We start from the raw sequence: 17,353 nt of genomic DNA on the forward strand, positions 1-17,353 counted from the left end.
ACCAGCAGAAACCAGTCTTGATAATAGCACAGAATCGCATTCCATAACGTACACAAATATTTAAACATGAAGCATTCAGAACTTATGTTGCATATTAAGGATTGACAGCTAACCGTCGAATCAAATACATTTGATTCTAACCCAAACCAATTTGGACGACATGGAGGTGTAGATAGATGGCTCAAGACAAATAAGATTTCCTACAAACATGATGGTCCGTACTGCCATCTTTATTCCGGGATCAACCTATACTTTGACCTAACCGCTATCTCTATTTTCATATTTTCACTTTTCCACTCTAACTCTTGAAGTAAATGAAAGCTGTTTTGTTGTAAGCAAGAAGCCATTTCTGTATTATTTTGAAAGTTAAATTGCTTATAAGTTACTTCTCTTTAAGTCCTTTTGCTAGCCGGACTTTATTGAGAATAGATTTAAGTTTCTCTCAATGGTAATCAAATAGAGGCAATGAAGATTCTTGTTTGCATCCGAGAAGTTTAACTCCAATTTCTACTGAGTTTTAGTGTTGCAAGACTTCACTAATTCCACATGGTAGATCTCATCACCAATCCAACTAACCTGCACATCTTTTGACTGTGGGAGGAAACCCACGCAAACACGGGGAGAACGTGCAGACTCTGCACAGACTGTGACCCAAGCTGGGTATCGAACCTGGGACCCTGGAGCTGTGAAGAAAAAGTGCTAACCACTGTGCTACTGTGCCCCCCTACTGACATTGCTACTTCTTTGTCCACTCTCCTAGCCTGTCCAAGTCCTTCTGCAACCCCCTTGCTTCCTCAATACTGCCTGTCCCTCTACAGATCTTGGTATCATCTGTAAATTTAGCAACAGTGCCCTCAGTTCCTTCTTCCAGATCGTTAATGTATATTGTGAAAAATTGTGGTCCCAACACCGACCCCTGAGACACACCACTCGTCACCGGCTGCCATCCTGAAAACAACCCCTTTATCCCCACTCTTTGCCTTCTGCCATTTAGCCAATCTTCTATCCATGGCAATTTGTTACCCATTACAGCATAGGCTCATAACTAATTTAACATCCTCCTTCACCGCACCTTGTCAAAAGTCTTCTGGAAATCTAAATAGATCATGCCCACTGGTTCTTCTTTGTCTAATTTCCTTGTTATCGCCTCAAAGAATTCTAACAGATTTATCAGACATGACCTCCCCTTGACCAAGCCGTGCTGACTCAGTCCTATTTTATCATGCACTTCCAAGTACTTGCCATCTCATCTTTAATAATGGACTCTAAAATCCTATCAATGACCAAAGTCATGGTAACCGGCCTATAATTTCCCGTCGCCTGCCTCCCTCCCTTCTTAAATTGGGGTGTTACATCACCCATTTTCCAGTCCTCTGGGACCGTCCGTGCCTCCAATGATTCTTGAAAGATCACCACCAATGCCTCCACAATCTCCTCAACTATCTCCTTTAGAACCATGGGGTGTAGTCCACTTGGTCCAGGCGATTTATCCAACTTCAGAGTTTTCAGTTTCCCCAGAACCTTCTCCTTAGTGATGGCTACTACATTCACCTCTGCCTCCTGTTTCTCCTGGAGTTCTGGTATCCCACTGGTGTCTTCCACCGTGGAAGACTGATGCAAAGTAACTGATGCAAAGTAACTAGGAAACCGTTTCTTTGTTTCCTATTATTTCCTATTATTACTTTTCCAGCTTCATTTTCCAGTGGTCCAATGTCTATTCTTGCCTCTCTCTTATCTTTTATATATTGAAAAAAACTCTTGTTCTCTTCTTTTATATTATATCTAGCTTCCATTCATATTTCATCTTCTCCCCTCTTTTTGCTTTTTTTAGTTTTCCTCTGCTCGCTTTTAAAGGCTTCCCAATCCTCTGGCTTCCCACTAATCTTCGTCACCTTGTATGCTTTTTCTTATGCTTTTATGCTGTCCTTCATTTCCCTCATCCGCCATGGATGCCTTGTCCTCCCCTTAGCATGCTTCCTCCCTTGTTAACATCTTTCCTCTCCCCCACCCCACCGAATGCCCTAATCCCACATCCTCCCTAGGATATCCGTCCTGCCACAACCCCACAACTGTCCCCACCCTCATCCCCTCTGAATGGCCAACCAAACCCCCAAACGTCTGACCACCCTCCCCCGATGTCTGAACCTCCTCCAGAAGTCTGCCTCCGAAGGTTTGACACCCAATGTCTGCCCTTCCCTAACTGTGACCCCATAAGTCTGAATCCGTGTCTGACAGCCCGAGAGACTGACCCCCCAAGTCTGTGGCTTCCAAAGTCTGACCCTCCCCAGGTCTGAACCCCCCAAACCTTGAACTGCCTGAAGTCTGTCCCCTGAAATTTGACTCCCCTGAAGTCTGAAACCCCGAAGCTTGCACCCCCGATGTCTGACCGCCCTGAAGTCTGACCCTCCCAAAGTCTTGCGCCCCTCTGAAGAGTGAACAACCCTGAAGTCTGAGCACCCCCCTCGAAATATGACCACTCCTAAATTCTGACCCCCTGAAGTCTGACCCTCCCTCGAAATCTGACCAGTCCAGAAGTCTGACCCCCGAAATCTGAACCCCCCCCGAAGTCTGACCCTCTCTCAAAATCTGACCGGTCCTGAAGTCTGACCCCCCCGAAATCTGACCCTCTCTCGATACCTGACCACTCCTGAGCTCTGTGGCATAAGGAACATGTCTCTCAGAACTGGCGGTGTGGATGCATATTTACATTTATCCATAATCACTCTGCTGATGACAGAATGACTCCACAAAGTAGAAGAGTTCAGAGCTCCTTTTAATTATTGAGCCATTTTAATCAACTACTGTGTCAGTATCTACCTCACCATGAAGAAAAACTTGCATTTCCGCCTTTACGTGGCATTATCTCATAAGGTCTCATGACACTTTACAGCCATTGAAGTACTTTAGCAGTGGTCAGCTGTGCTTCCACACAGCGCCAGGGACACAGGTTCGATTCCGACCTTGGGTGACTGTGGAATTTATACTTTCTCCCCGTGTCTGTGTGTGTTTCCTCCGGGTGCAGGTCAGGTGGAATGGCCGTGCTAAATTGCGCATTAATGCCCAAAGATGTGCAGGTTAGGTGGGGTTATGGGGTTAGGGTGGGGGAGTGGGCCTAGGTAGAGTGCTCTTTTGGAGGGTCAGTGCAGATTCGATGGACCAAATAGCCGCCTTCTGCACTGTCGGCATTCTATGGATTCTAATTGTAGTTACTGTTGTAATGTTGGAAACACAGGAGCCAATATGCACAAAGCAAGATCCCACAAACAGCGGGTTGGATTCTCCAGTCCCCCAGCCGTGTATTTTTCAGCAGCACGCCGTTCACTGATGGCGAGATTCTACACTCCCGCCATTTGTCAGTGGGATTACACTGCCAGAGGGAAAAGTGAAACATAACGGCTGGAAAATTCCAAAAGCATATTTTTAGTGAAATAGAAACAGAAATTTCAGATTTTCAGCATCCACAGTATTCTGCTCTGTTTTTGTGATGTTGAGGGACAAATGTTGGCGTGAACACCCTTGCTCTACTTTGAAATAATGACAATAAACAAAGGTGACACCTGGGACTGTGCATCACTCTCGTTTCTCACTCGAGTGTCAGTATTATAACCCCAATGGAGGTCCCGATATCAGGACCATACGATTTCCCATGACTTCACCGGAATATGAACTTCCCCTTTAAGGGGCCGGGGTTTCCCCTTTATGAGGAGAGCCCCAGCTGTATATAAAAACGGCCGGCCGAGGTGCAGGTCGGGGATGGAGACCCTCAGGGGAGTGGAGGAGTATTGTAATTGCATTGGAATAAATCGTGTTCTTTAATTTCTGCCATCATCTATGCATCCTGCTTCTCCCGGACACCGGCGACAAGGATTCAGTGGCGCTGCTATCAACACCAGTTGCTACGTGCCCGGCCCACCTTGTTTAGGCTTCGTGAGGCCCCACTACTAACCACCAAAATGCCACTCATAGGAACGCTGGAACCTTTTAACACAGATACAGACTTTTGCGGTCAATATGTGGAATGCATGGACTATTTTTTCTGAACAAATGTGAATTACCGGAGTAAAAAGAATAACTGTAATATTACTGACGGCTTGCCTGATGGACATGGTGAGGGAGCATTTTGACTGGAAACCACTGCTCATCGTACGCCATTTCCGGTTCCACACGGCTGCTCAGGCCCAAGCCGAGTCAGTGAATGACTTTCTGGCCCATCTCCGGAAACTGGCTGAGACTTGCGAATTCAGAGCAACACTGAATAAAATACTCAGGGACCGTTTGATGTGTGGACTCCGCAATGCGGCCACAAATCGGAAATTACTAGCTGAGGCCTACCGGGACCTCCACCCGGTGGAGACAGCTTTCTCCAGGGAAAGCGACGAACAAGGGGTACAGGAACTCCAGAGAGTGGCAGTGCTCAGTCTGGGACGCCAAAACAAGCGCCAATCACATTTGGCTAGAACTGAGGAGGCCAGCCCCTGACAACGGGATGCCTACCGGAAGAATTGGGCCACCGTAATAGAGGCAGGGGCCCCTGCCGAACGTTCTCGCCCCACCAAGAGGAACACGAATATGACCACCAGCCAGTGGGGGCCACAACAAGCCGCAGAAACCAGAGAAACACAAGGCACTATGAGGATCTACCCGCTCGCTGACTCACACCCCATGTAACAGGGCTTACTACATGGAAGATGGCGTCAACACCTACCAGCTGTTACACTATGGCTGCGCCAAGGGCAGTGCCCATCCAGATCTCGCAAATTAATGGGCACCCAATTGGCATGGAACCCGACACTGGGGCAGCAGTGTCGGTAGTCAGGTGCATTCACTCTGGCCTTCTATTGCTGACCCTGTCCGACAACAAAGCATGGCTGGGCACTTCTACGGGGGAACCGCTGGCACCATTGGTCACTTCAGCAGGTCTAGTTGAGTATGGCCAACAGTCTGGTGGTGGTCCACGGGAGAGATCTGAGCGGTTGGGACATGGCTGGATACACAACTTGTGGTTAGATTGGCAGCGAGTGTGCCACATGCACCCACATGGCTCTGAGGGAGTTCTGACAAGGTTTTCATTGGTGTTCCAGGATGGCTTGGGCACCATGAAAGGGACCGTGGCCTGAATAAGCGTGGATGGCTCAACCCCGCTACCTCCGCGCCCAGCGGTGGAAGAGAAGGTACAAGCAATTCGGCAGGCTCCTGTACCGGGTGGCCAATGGAACTGCATTAATTCCTGGGCTTGCGGAACTACTGTGGCAAGTTGCTCCCAAACCTGGCCACCACTTTAGCCCCCCTCCACCATCTGTTGAAGAAGCGGCAACACTCTAAGTGGGGCCAAGAACAGCCGGTGGCTTTTGCGAAGGTGAAACAACAACTCTCTTGAACCAAGACTGTTAACCCCTTTGACCCATTCTACCAAGCTTGTTGACCTGCGATACTTCTCCGTACGGCATTGGAGCCATGATGGCCCACCCTATGGATGATGGATCTGAACGTTCCATCGCATTCGCCTCAAGAACGTTGACCGATTCAGAGAAGCGATAACCCACATCGAGAAGGAGGGTTTGGCTGTTGTGCTTGGGGTCAAGAAATTCCATTAGTATGTCTACGGGCAACGCTTCACCGTTCTCATGGACCACAAGCTCCACCTAGGGCTCTTCAAAGAAGATTGAATGATTTCCACCCCTCCCCCCTCCACACTCCCCATTGCTTTCATCCAAATCCAGCGATGGGCATTGCTGCTCGCAGCGTATGACTATATTTTGGAGAGCTTCTCCGGGTCCAAGATTCCCCACACTGATGCGTTAAGCCATCTGCCCCTGCCAACCAGGCCACCTGCACCAGCGGTGGCCAGCGAGTTCATGGCTGTCCTCCATTTTATGGACACGCTACCGGTCACGGTGTCCCGTCCCGCATTCGCAGGTGGACCCAGACTGACCCTCAGCTACCTCACGTCCACCACATGGTGCAGTATGGGGCTCAGCACAGGGAATTACCACAGGACCTGAAGGCCGACACCACAAAGATGCAGGAGCATAGAAGGCGGCATGCCCCTTTGGGGAAGTGCATGGCAGTCCCCAATCGTGGACGTGGCCCACTCTTGACAGACCTCCACAATAGATACCCTGGCCTAGATGCAGATCGGGGAAGGAAACCTTTAGGGGAGTATTATAATTGTATTGAAATAAACAGCGCTCTTTAATTTCTACCATTGTCTATGCATTCTACTTATCATAGATTAACCAGTCAGCCTTGATTTTCTGTTCAGACTTCTGGAATAAAATTTGAAGCCACAACTCTGTAACGCACAGTTGAGGGTGACACTATCTGACACGGTTAACAGGGGTGCAGGGCAATAGGGAGCACAAAAACTGATGCTTGCCACTGGCTGTGTTCTCCCAGCTAACGCGAGGGTCCTTAACCCAGCTGGCATACAGAGGGGAGAAATCCCCATTAATCTATGCTGGGCTTTGAAAAGACATTGTGACAAGTCAGCCAGAATACAAACAGGCAGCATAAGGATTAAAACAGTTTGCAAAGGGGAGCTCAGAATAAACTCATTTGAGCTAATCTTGTTGCCTGTTGTTCAAACAAGCGCCTGATTGTTCAAGGTCCCTGATATGGGGGGGGGGTGGGGGGCAGACTTTGACAAGGGCAGACACATGGATATCTTGCCAAACAAAAGGTTTAAAAAGCAGTGCGTGTGCACACGGCATATTGGGGTGCATGACTCATATTTAAAAGCAGAACGGCCCTCTCCTGTGTGGGTGGGTGAGTGGTTAGGCTGGGCAGGCAGCTACTTGTAAATATAGCTTGTTGACGCTGTGTAAGGAAGTGCTTTACTCAGTGCTTAATGTTATTTGTATGTAGTTAGTGGAGTGTATCAAACGCAGAACAACTTGTGGCTTATGTTGGGTTCAGAGATTTTATTTAGCTCTTCCATATGTCCATCCCTGTAAATAGCTCTGTAAATATTTTGCTCCTCCTTGTTTTATGTCAGTTGGGGACAATGATCTTATTCATCACGTTGATGATGAGAAGCGAGCCGCTTGTCTTTTGTATCCAGAATTAAAATAGAATTTGGTCTCCATTTTCAAAGGGAGATTGCGTTCACAGTGCAGAATAGCTCTGGCTTCTGTGGGTATTTTTGGAAGCGTTATCCAATTAGAACCACTCTTCAGCACTTACCCCATTCCCTAACTGTTTGCTTAAAGTTTTTATTTATTTTATTTTGCTCGTTAAAGTTATGCTTGAATACGGTGTCAGTTAGCAATTTCCAGATCAGACTAACTCGTGTTTTTTGAAAACCTCTTCCCCCCCCTGGGAAGGGGCCTTGTTAAACATCCACGTTTCAACAGGTTCCCACTGCAATTCGTGCCAATAGACTTGAGAAGGAAATAGCAGTGTGTTTGCTGCCAGGCTAAACCAACACGGGGCTGCTTTGGGGGACTCGAGAAGGCACCAGAAGTAACTCCAATTTTCATTTTCCTGTGGGACAAGAAGCTGTCTGATGAAACTTCATGGTGCGTCTGCAAATGACCAATTGCACCTGCTGAGTTGGGAGAAAACTCCTGCCGAGTTGAGGGAACACTCTTGTTGAGCTTGGGGAACAAACCTGTAGAGTTAGGGAATCACTCCTGTCGATTTAGGGGAACATTCCTGCCGAGTTAGGGGAATATTAGTTTGAGTTACGGGATCACTCCTGTAGAGTTAGAGGATCACTCCTGCAGAGTTTGGGGATCACTCCTGTAGAGTTCGGGGATCACTCCTGCAGAGTTAGGGGATCACTCCTGTAGAGTTAGGGGATCACTCCTGCAGAGTTAGGGGATCACTCTTGTAGAGTTCGGGGATCACTCCTGCAGAGTTTGGGGATCACTCCTGTAGAGTTAGGGGTTCACTCCTGTAGAGTTAGGGGTTCACTCCTGTAGAGTTAGGGGATCACTCCTGTAGAGTTAGGGGTTCACTCCTGTAGAGTTTGGGGATCACTCCTGTAGAGTTAGGGGATCACTCCTGCAGAGTTAGGGGATCACTCCTGTAGAGTTAGGGGTTCACTCCTGTAGAGTTAGGGGATCACTCCTGTAGAGTTAGGGGTTCACTCCTGTAGAGTTAGGGATCACTCCTGCAGAGTTAGGGGATCACTCCTGTAGAGTTAGGGGTTCACTCCTGTAGAGTTAGGGGATCACTCCTGTAGAGTTAGGGGATCACTCCTGTAGAGTTAGGGGTTCACTCATGTAGAGTTAGGGGTTCACTCCTGTAGAGTTAGGGGATCACTCCTGTAGAGTTAGGGGATCACTCCTGTAGAGTTAGGGGATCACTCCTGCAGAGTTAGGGGATCACTCCTGTAGAGTTAGGGGATCACTCCTGCAGAGTTAGGTGATCACTCTTGTAGAGTTAGGGGATCAATCCTGCAGAGTTAGGGGATCACTCCTGCAGAGTTAGGGGATCACTCCTGCAGAGTGAGGGGATCACTCTTGTAGAGCTAGGGGATCACTCCTGCCGAGTTAGGGGATCACTCCTGCAGAGTTAGGGGATCATTCCTGCAGAGTTAGGGGATCACTCCTGCTGATTATGTGGATCACTCCAGCCAAATCAGGGGATCACCCCGGCCGAATTAGGGAACACTCCTGGTGCACGATCAATTGCACGAAAGACTCAGATTGGTACAACTGTGGCTTTATGACAGTCAGATGCGTGGCCTCCTGCTGCAGCTGGTGAAATGACTGATCAGGAGGAGGTCATGCATATTTATACGGCTCCTTGTAGGCGGAGCTAGCCGGCAGGGGCTACCGGCGCACCTGTAGTGCAGATCCTACCTTACATCCCCTAATACAGGTGCACACAGTGGATCACCACATTCACCCCCTGTTAAAAATGAGTTCGGCGGGGGTGGCGTGGAACTATATACAGATTTACAAATAATTTACAGAGGGGAGGGTGAAAAAATATATGTCCACCTTGTAGTCTGGTGCCCGTCAGAGGTTAAGTCTGTCCGGTGGTTTGACGGCTCTCTGGGAGCAACCTAGCGGTGGTGGCGATATCGGTGCTGGCGGTGTTGGTGCTGGCCAGTAGTTGGATGACTCCGGGAGTGTGCTGAAATCTTCCTCGTCCTCTAGCGTGGGCAGGGGAAGAAGGGATGGCCTGGTGGGGCTAATGCTGGGAGCGCAGGGGGAGGAGAGGGTGGCGCATGGGTGGGGAAGTGTGTGGGAGTGGAACCTGAGGGAGCCAGGTCCCTGAGTGAGACTGTATCCTGGCGGCCGTCAGGGAACTCCACATAGGCATACTGGGGGTTGGCGTGGAGCAGGTGTACCCTGTCCATCAAGGGGTCCGCCTTGTGGAGTCGGACATGCCTATGTAGAAGAACCGGTCCTGGAGCTGCGAGCCAAGTCGGGAGCGACATCCCGGATGTGGACTTCCTAGGGAAGGTAAAAACACGTTCATGGGGTGTGTTATTTGTGGCTGTGCACAGTAGAGACCAGATGGAGTGCAGTGCATCCGGGAGGACCTGCTGCCAGCGAGCGGCTGGGAGGTGTCTGGACCGTAGGGCCAGCTGGATGACCCTCCAAACCGTCCGTTCTCCATCTCTACCTGCCCGTTTCGCCGGGGATTATAGCTGGTCGTCCTGCGGGAGGTGATACCCCTGCTGAGCAGGAAACTGACGCAGCTCATCGCCTCATGAATGAGGGATCCCCTGTCGCTGTGGATGTAGTCGGGGGAAACCGAACAGAGCGAAGATGGAGTTGAGGGCCTTGATGACGGTGGCAGACGTCATATCGGGGCATGGGATGCCGAAGGGGAACCGGGAGAATTCATCGACCACATTGAGGATATATGTGTTGCGGTCGGTGGATGGGGAGGGGCCCTTTGAAATCCACGCTGAGGCGCTCAAAGGGGTGGGACGCTTTCACCAGGTGCGCACGGTCTGGCCGGTTGAAGTGCGGCTTACACTCCGCACAGACCTGGCAGGTCTCTGGTGACTGTCCATACTTCCTCGACGGAGTACAGTAGATTGCGGGCTTTGACGAGGTGGTACAATCGAGTGACCCCCGGGTGATAAAGGCTGTTGTGCAGGGCACGGAGTGGTTTACTGTGTGCTGGCACATTACCTCGGGAGAGGGCGTCTGGGGGCTCGTTGAGTTTGCCGGGGCGATACAAAATCTCGTAATTGTAGGTGGAGAGCTTGATTCAAGATTTTTGATCTTGCCCTGCTGCGTGTTGTTGAACATGAAAGCTACCGACCGTTGGTCAGTGAGGAGAGTGAATCTCCTGCTGGCCAGGTAATGCCTCCAATGCCGCACCGCTTCAACGATAGCCTGGCCTGCTTTTCAACAGACGAGTGTCGAATTTCAGAGGCATGAAGAGTGCGGGAAAAGAATGCCACGGGTCTGCCTGCCTGATTTAGAGTGGCGGCGAGTGCAACATCTGAAGCGTCGCTCTCTACTTGAAAGGGCAGTGTTTTTGTCTACTGCGTGCATCCGGCCTTGGCTATGTCTGCTCTAATACGGGCGAAGGCATGTTGTGCCTCGGCTGTGAGAGGAAATTGAGTGGACTGTATAATGGGCGGGCCTTGCCCGCGTAGTTTGGGACCCATTGGCGTAATAAGAAAAGAACCCCAGGTAGCATTTGAGGACAGTGGGAGAGGGAGAGCTCCATGAGGGGGCGCATGCGGTCGGGATCAGGCACCAGGAGTCCGTTTTGGACTACGTAGCCAAGGATGGCTAAGTGGTTGGTGCTCAACACACACTTCTCCTCATTGTAGGTGAGGTTGAGGAGAGTGGCGGTGTGGAGAAATTTGGCAAGGTTGGCGTCGTGGTCCTGCTGGTCGTGGCCACAGATTGGTGCGTTGTCCAGGTACGGAAACGTGGCCCGCAGTCCATACCGGTCAACCATTTGGTCCATTTCTCTTTGGAATACCGAGACCACGTTAGTGACACCGAAGGGAACCCTAAGAAATTGATAGAGGCGACCGTCCGCCTCGAAGGCGGTGTAGGGACGGTCCGATTTACGGATGGGGAGCTGGTGATTGGCGGATTTAAGGTCAATCGTTGAGAAGACCCGGTACTGTGCAATCTGATTGACCATATCAGATATGCGTGGGAGGGGGTACGCGTCAAGCTGCGTGTACCGATTGATGGTCTGGCTGTAGTCTACGACCATTCTGTGTTTCTCCCCAGTTTTAAACCAGTACAACTTGGGCTCTCAAGGGGCTATTACTGGCCTCGATGATACCCTCCCGAAGCAGTCGCTGGACTTCGGACCTGATGAAGGCCTTGTCCTGGGCGCTGTACCGTCTGCTCCTGGTGGCGACGGGCTTGCAATCCGCAGTTAGATTGGCAAAGAGGGAGGGGGGAATCAACCTTGAGGGTCTTGAGGCCGCAAACGGTGAGTGGGGATAGGGGCCCGCCGAATTTGAGGGTGAGGCTCTGGAGATTACACTGAAAATCCAGACCCAGCAATAGTGCAGCTCAGTGGTTGGGGAGGACGTAGAGGTGGAAAGTGCTGAATTCTACACCCTGGACAGTGAGATTGACCACACAGAAACCTCAGATCGAGACAGAGTGGGATCCGGAGGCCAGGGAGATCCGTTGGTTGGCGGGGTGGACCGGTTGGTGAGGGAGCAGCACCTTACCATGTCTGGGTGAATGAAGCTTTCGGTGTTCCCGGAGTCCAGTAGGCAAGAGGTCACATGGCCGTTGATTTCCACTGTCGTCGAAGCGGTGGCCAGGTTGTGAGGACGGGACTGGTCCAGTGTCATAGAGGCAAGCTGCGGGTGGTCGTCCGAGGATTCAGATGGGGAGTGTCGGCGACCCGGATCCAGTGTTCCAGTCCCGTGGGGAAGACAAAATGGCGGCGTCCGGAGGACCTGTTGAAGAGAAGATGGCGGTGCCCATGCAACGCACGTTGTAGGGGCAGGGCAAGATGGCGGTGTCCATGGAGCGCACTTTGCAGGGGCGGGCAAGATGGCAGTGCCCATGGTGTGCACGTTGTGGGGGTGGGGCAAGGTGGCGGCGCCCATGGGCTGCAGGTGGACCTGGGGGGAGAAGATGGTGGCGCCCACTGGTCGCACGTGGCCCCGGGAGCAGAAGATGGCGGCGCCCATTGTGCGATCAGCTGGGCGAAGGGGGCGATTGTGGGCGTGATAGCGGCGACTGCGCGGGCCTGGCACACTGCCGCAAAGTGGCCCTTCTTACTGCAGGATTTGGAAGTGGCGGCGCGGGCTGGGCAGCGCTGGCGGGAGTGCTTCTGCTGGCCGCAGAAGTAGCAGCGGGGACCCCCAGGGTGCGGGGTGTGGCGGGTGATGCAGGCATATTGAGTAGGAGAGGTCCCAGCGGGGGGTCACTTGGGGTCCAGGAGGGGTAGGAGGGGTGGGTCGCGCGGCGAGTGGGGTAGGATTGGACATTGCAAGATGCGACCGTCATGGAAAGCGCTAAAGCTTTCGTCTCCGCTAGGTCGAGCGTGGTCCCTTCCAGCAGTCGTTGTCGGATGGGGTCCGACGCAATCCCCGTCACGAATGCGTCACGCATGAGGAGATTGGAATGTTCAGTGGCCGTGATGGCCTGACAGTCACAGTCCCGTACAAGTGGGATAAGAGCCCGCCAGAAGTCTTCGATTGACTCACCAGGTAGCTGTACGCGAGTGGCGAGTACGTGACTTGAGAAGAGTGTGTTTGTCTTCTAAAGGTAGTTCTCTTTAAGGAGTGCCATCGCTTCCGCGTAACACGGGGCGTCCTGGATCAATGGGAACATGCTGGAGTATACAACTTGGATCTTCTGAGCTTCCGTCGGCGTGGGGGTCGCAGCGTTGATGTAAGCCTCAAAACAAGCCAGCCAGTGATTAAAGTCCTTTCTGGCGTCTGGCGAGTGCGGATCCAGCTGCAGGCAATCTGGTTTGATCCTGATGTCCATAATGTAGAAAAATCTGACTATAATAAATTGATGCACGATCAATTGCACGAAAGACTCAGGTTGGTACAACTATGGCTTTATTACAGTCAGATGCGTGGCCTCCTGCTGCAGCTGGCGAAATGGCTGATCAGGAGGAGGTCATGCATATTTATACAGCTCCTTGTGGGCGGAGCTAGCCCACAGGACCTGTAGTGCAGGTCCTACCTTACATCCCCTAATACAGGTGCACACAGTGGATTACCACACTCCTGTAGATATAGAGGATCACTCCTGCCGAATTAGGGTATGACTCCTGTCGAGTTGGGACAATAATCCTGTCGAATTAGGGATCACTCCTGTAGAGTAGGGGATCACTCCTGCAGAGTTAGGGGATCACTCTTGCAGAGTTAGCGGATCACTCCTGTCGAGTTCAGACATAATCCTGCTGAGTGAGGGATAACTCCTGCAGCGTGAGGGGATCACTCCTGCAGAGTTAGCGGATCACTCCTGCAAAGTTAGGGGATCTCTCCCATAGCATTAGGGGATCACACCTGCAGAGTTATGGGATCTCTCCTGTAGAGTTAGGGGATCACTCCTGTAGAGTTAGTGGATCATTCCTGTAGAGTTAGGGGATCGCTCCTGCAGAGTTAGGACAATAATCCTGCCGAGTTACGAGATCACTCTTTGCGTTTGGGAAACATTCCTGTCGATTGTGACAACACCCTGGGCAAGTGCGAAGTTCCAGCCCCACCTGTCCTGGACGCATAACACAAGTGAATAAACCAACAATTCTTCGAAAAATTTTCAACGTCTTTGGCCCTTGGCTGATACTAGTTGCAGTCACCAGGTTTGTAAGTTTAAAAAAAATAGATTCAGTGTGCCCAATTCATTTCTTCCAATTAAGGGGCAATTGATCGTGGCCAATCCACCTATCCTGCACATCTTTGGGTTGTAGGGGCAAAACACACGCAAACACGGGGACAATGTGCAAACTCCACACGGAAAGTGACCCGGAGCCAGTATCGAATCTGGGACCTTGGCGCGGTGAGGCAGCAGTGCTAACCACTGTGCCACCGTGCTGCCCGCTCCAAGTTTGTAAATTGAAATACAATTAATGTTTCTTTATAACAAGAATCATAATGAAATATGCAGTAAATACAAATGGATAATGACAAGCTAATGTACTAGTCGCTTTCTTAACTGTCCCACCCTCTACTCACACACACAAGGCAGACAAACACAGAGCGGGAAGAGGGAAAAATAATAAGGATGAAGGTCAAATGATAAGAGACTTTGTTCCAATGGTTCTTGAGTCCGCTTTCCTCGCAGCACGCTGACTGATTAAAGTTCTTGCTTCGCAGCCTGCACTGATGTTCTCTGTCGTTTAGAAATGTATTGCTCATAGCTTTTCCTGCAGCGGTCCCTTTGCTTAACATCAAACTCTGTTGTAATTTTGTGGTTTATTTCCAGGTGTCTGACTTTTCTGGAGATGGAGTTGGTCGGTTCTGGATTCTGTTGGCATAGCCTGTAATGGTTCTCCTGTGCATAGATTCATCCAGGCACCCTGCCAATTCACAACCACAGTCTTTATGGAGAAAAGCAGAGAGGTTGAGGACAGCAGTCCTTCCTCTGAGCAGCCAGGAGTCAAACTGAAACCAAAACTCAATCCTTGAAGCTCTGAAACATTCCAGTGACGTTGGATCCAATCACCCCCTGTTACCAGGCAAAGCACAGCCTTTTCGGCCAAATTCAGCCAAATCAATTAAACTGAGTCATCGCTGATTTCAGCCAGTCTGCAATCAACAGCCTAAAACAGCATAGCCTTCTGGATCATTGTGTTTGAATTAAATACATAGGCTGCTTACAGGTTGCTTTGCCTTAAAATTCAGAGGTCCATTAAACATCCATGGATCACAATGTAACAGTAAAAATAAAAGAACGGGGAAATAAGGGAACAATCAAGGAATTAACAGGAAGGACCCTTACATGAGTAAAGAGAACATCCTGTCAAGTTAGGGGAACAATCCTGTCAAGTTAGGGGAATTGCTGCTCCTCTTGGTTCCATTGAAATCTTCTTATACTTCAAAAAAACCAAATTAAATAATCTTTAATTACAGCCATTGGAGCGTCCTGACTGATTTCTCGATGTGCTCCTGTGCTCACCTCCAACTTATGTTTGAGCATTTTAACCATCTGTCTGGGATGACCTTTGTACAAAAAGAGGTTCCCCAGTTGCAATGTTGCCATCACCTGCATAGTTTGGCTTCGACTGTCCCATTGTTAAATTGGTATTTAAACTCTTACTTGGGTAACGCATACCAATTACTATTCCATGTTTCACATTGCTCACAGGTAAAATGGTTTTATCAGCCAAAGCTCCTGGGCTTCAGAGACTGTGAAACTAGCAGTTTACTGCTGCAGCAGGTCATGAGGGTCATTCATTTCCAGTACAGTTTGTACAGTTAAGATATTTTCAAAACTGAGTTAAATGATGGAATTGTTGACTGTACTGTACTATATGTGTTTGTTTGTCATTGGGTGAGAGCCCCTGACCTTGAATGACACCATCATTATGAAGTCCCATATCATTCTGGGGATTGTCATTGATAGACATTTCACTAGAACACCATGACTACAAGTATAGGGTAGAGGTGCAGACTTTCTGCCGTCTTCATCTTAATGAAAATGGAAAATCCAATGTAGCACATGTAGGTCATTGTGAAGGGCATTAGCAACAAAGTGCGTGTTTTACTCAGCATTGGATACTCCTTGGATATGCTAATCCAGAATGCTGACAGCCTCATGGCCTTCTGGTATGTTTTAATGTGCTATCACAGATCAGCTACAGCAACATAGTCTTTTAATTTGGAGTCAGCACTAAGTTAACACCTGACTCTGGGGTCTCAACCTCAAAATAAATTTTTCACCCACCACTTCTGTTTGAAAATCTGAAACTTCTCTCATTTGCCAGTGCTTCCCTTCATTCAACACACAAAGACTTTGCATCCTGATTTGCATTGGCACAATTGACAAAAACTAGACCTCAAGAAATCACCTTTATACAATTTATTCCTGAATTAAGTTTCTGCTTTGTAGGCTGTTTACTGGAGGACCTGGAGCTCTGTCCAGAGCTAACATTAGCACCACTCTGTCCTGCCCTGGACTCACCTGAGCAGCCCGCTCCAGCAGAGTCAATTAAGAGATCCTGTCCAATAGGTACACTGCCTATTTGAGACTCTAACCATCTCTTACTTTTAAGAAAACAATCCATCTTCAGTCTTCTTGCCAGCAGCTGGAAAGTCGAAGCAACTCTGCTCCGTAATTTGGCGCCAAAAGTACATACACAGAGGGTGCTTGAGGTCAAGTATATGTGCAAGGCGCCTGGCCTGCTCACTGCTGCCGCTTCTGGCCAGAAAACTACTCACAGCCTCATTTATTTTAATTTAAAAGGCATCAGCAGCGCCATGCTCAATGTGAAGCCGGTGACGGCCATTTGGCGCTTCTCCCATGATTGGGACCATCGAACCGTTCTCGACCCGCACTTTTAAAAACCCTGCTATAGAGGATAGAAATGAAACAAACGCAGCAATCTGATGCGGATTGATCATTCACACTTGAGCATTCACTCCAAGTCAAATGTCTAATCCCTCAATCATACTTGACTGTCTGCAGAGGTCAGTATGGGCAGAGGGATAAAATACAGGAACATTGCTGTTCCAGGAAGTATACAGGGATAATCGGGTGAAAAAAGGAAGTAATTACATTGGAGGAATCGGTCCATCAGCCTAACTACTTAGACCAGTGTTTATACTCCACAAGAGGTCCCCAGCATCAAAGATATCACTACACGTCATATCAAGACAAAGCTGAAGACAAAGGATACTGCAAAGGCTTATTCCCATAGTAGCACTGAAGACTTGAGCACAGAATTAGCTGCACGTTAACCGAGCTGTTCCAGTACAGCTACAACACTGGAATCTACCTGGCATTGTGGAAAATCGTCTCCTCTCCATAAAATGGAGGTCAAAGCCAACCCAGTCATTACTCTCCCCCACCCCAACACCTCCTCAAACCCCTCCAGTTTACTCTCAATCATCAGTAAAGTAAAGGAAGTTGTCATCAACACTAATATCAAGTGGCACTTACTTAGCAAGGGCCGCTCAGCTCCTTGTCACATTACAGCCTTAGTTGAAACATGGACAAAAGTGCTGAACTCCAGAGATGAGGTGAGAGTCACTGTCCTTGACATCATGGCAGAATTTGACTGAGTATGACACAAGGAGCCCGAGCAGAGTTGGAGTCAATGGGAGTCAGGGGGGAAACTCTCCGCTGGTTGGAATCATACCTGGCACAAAGGAAGATGGTTGTGGTTCTTGGAAGTCAATTTTCTAGGTCCCAAGACATCACTGCAGGAGACCCCAGCAATCTTCAGCTGCTTCATCAATGACTTTTTCTCCATCATAAGGTCATAAATGGGA

The 17,353-nt window shown here is 49.5% G+C and overlaps 1 long non-coding RNA gene across 2 annotated transcripts in view; it reads left to right on the forward strand.

Moving 5' to 3' along the window:
- LOC119978702 overlaps positions 1-14,961 on the forward strand; it is a 30,599-nt gene extending 15,638 nt beyond the window's left edge. For both annotated transcript variants that reach the window (XR_005463542.1, XR_005463541.1), the window contains one exon: positions 14,346-14,961. This is a non-coding gene — a long non-coding RNA (uncharacterized LOC119978702). The remainder of the gene's footprint in view (positions 1-14,345) is intronic.
- The last annotated feature ends 2,392 nt before the right edge of the window (positions 14,962-17,353 follow it).

The sequence above is a fragment of the Scyliorhinus canicula genome, chromosome 15, assembly GCF_902713615.1.
Source record: "Scyliorhinus canicula chromosome 15, sScyCan1.1, whole genome shotgun sequence".
Classification (NCBI taxonomy): Eukaryota; Metazoa; Chordata; class Chondrichthyes; order Carcharhiniformes; family Scyliorhinidae; genus Scyliorhinus; species Scyliorhinus canicula.